A 2,450-nucleotide genomic window follows, 5' to 3' on the forward strand; every position below is an offset into this window, starting at 1 on the left:
TGTTTAGGTTAAAATGCTATGTTTTAGTGATTTAGCTCAGACATCTTCTGGTGTTCCTGCTGTGAACTGGTAAGAATGTCTCCCTTAGTACTAAGGTTAATAAATCTTTTAAACTGAAGATACTGCTTCTGACCATTTTTGACTCCTGGTTTCCCTGTGCATTTTCCGGTCCGTCGTGAGGAGAGGCTTTTTAAAGTTTTGAGTTTCATTTAGGTAATATTTCGTCTCCTCAACAATGTCCACACCAGTGGAGGAGCTAACTACATTTTGTTTGTGCTGTGAACCACTCATTTTGCAGGTAATTAATTGTGTTATACTAAATGTTCAGAGTTAAGTCCGTTACATTAGCAAGCTCATATATTGTACTGCACATTGTCTGTTCATTGCCATGACGACACCACATGGCCTGATATTTTTTTGTGAACCACCAGAGGGTGTTGTAGAGCAATTTAATAATTCATTTTGACTACTGTCTGCTTCACATTGGATTCTAATAACAGAAGCATCCAATTTAAAATAAAGAAGATATGTCTCCTCTACACAGCAAACACTGAAAGCAGAAAAGACATCCGTTAGCTACACTTGCTGTTAGCCAGTCCTTTCGCTGAAACCAGGTTATTGAAAAATTTCGGTTTTGACACTTTTCCTTTTGCTGGATTTGAATATTGTTTGGTCTATCCGCCCCCAGCCTCTCCACTTCCAGTTTTTAACTCCATAAAATTAACGAAAATGGGTGAGAAATTTTTGTATAATAATTAATAATATAACAATTTTCTTTTGTTTCTATCAAGAGTTTTGATATGATATTCACCCTGCAGCTTTGCAAAAAAATGATACAAAAAATACGTTATAACGTGCAGCTTGATCACTAATATTACATAGTACATTCTTGACAGGAGCAAAAACTTGCAACAAAACAAACAAACAAACAAAAACAAACTGCATACAACAATAGTAAAGTGATTGAGAAAACTGAGCCGTCTTTAGTGCTCTATACTTCACAGTAGAAACATCATTCAAAATTTAAACTGGTCATTGAAAGTTGGACTTTACACATCTGAACTGATATTTTCATATTTATTTTAAAAGTTTTTACACATTCACAGTTTAAGTTTTATGAATTTTGAAATTCTAACTTTTGAGCTTTCCAAACATCCCCAAATCTTTTTTGCTCTGTCTTGACACAACTTATACAGTTAACACCAGAACATAGGCATTTTTTTTACAAACATTACCAAAGTAAGTCCCAAATCACTCTTTGGTTTGATAGAAGAAATTTCATGAGTTTTAGTCAGTGGCTGTGGCTCAGCGGTTAGAGCAGCTGTCTTTTAATAAGGAAAGTTGAAGGTTCAGCTCCACCAGCAGGCAGTCACATGTTGAAGTGTCCCTGGACAAGGCACTAAACCACTTATTACCTCTGATGTGTTCCCATTGGCCTATAAATGTGATCTAAAACACTGATTAGACTCTATAGAATGATGTCTTCAGATTAGCTTTATAAAGCTGTAGTACAGAGATGTGTGGATGGGTAAATGAGGGCACAGATTGTTGTAAAGCACTTCGGTTGGTTAGAAAGGTGCTGTATGGTCCATTTATCATTGATGCTCTTAAAATGACTTCAGGATTTTTTTAGTTTAAGCTGTTCCTTTTCTTCATTCTGGGCCAACAGTTCAATATTGTCCTTCCTAATAAATTTGGAAAAATATTTAGCTTTCATGTCTATTGTCTTTAAATTAATAGCTTGTATTTTTTACTGGCAATATTTGTGTAATTGTCTTTTCATTTCATAATTTAAATTTGTTGAAACAATGTCAAATAAATGGTTCTGTTCTCCTGGAATGTGGTGTGTAGAGTCAACTTCTGTCTTGTTTTTCTGTCTGTAATGACTCATTGGTTAGCAGACGTTTACTGGTACTGTGTCACTTCTTCTTTTAAAATTCCAGTGAACATCCTCTGGTATTTCAAAAAGAGACCCCACAAAAACATTTTAGAGCTCAGATAAATTAGCTAATTAACTGAGTTCATCATTTACAACACATGAGTTTGTGGCCCTTATTTGGACGTGCTACCATATTTTAAGTGAAAATAATTTATTAGAAAAATCAATTCAAAATGAAAAATAAAGTGAACGGGGATATCCCGTGTAGGAAATATCCATTTAATCATTACCAACTCAGAGAAAAGAAATGACCAGATTAATTTTCATAGCATCATCATATTGGTCTTGTTGATATTTTAATAGAAAATAAAAAAAACACAAGTTTATTATTCATAAAAAAAATTAACATTGACAGCAAACAACTTCATTATTTGATGAAGTGTTCGAGCAAACAACTGAACAGTAACCCAAACGCAATAGAAAAAGACTCTGAGTAACATATGGGATTATGTGATTTGGTAAATATTTTGAACATCTTTAGATATATTCAAGACTGTGACCCATTTTGGAG

This window comes from Kryptolebias marmoratus, linkage group LG7, assembly GCF_001649575.2.
Source record: "Kryptolebias marmoratus isolate JLee-2015 linkage group LG7, ASM164957v2, whole genome shotgun sequence".
NCBI lineage: Eukaryota > Metazoa > Chordata > Actinopteri > Cyprinodontiformes > Rivulidae > Kryptolebias > Kryptolebias marmoratus.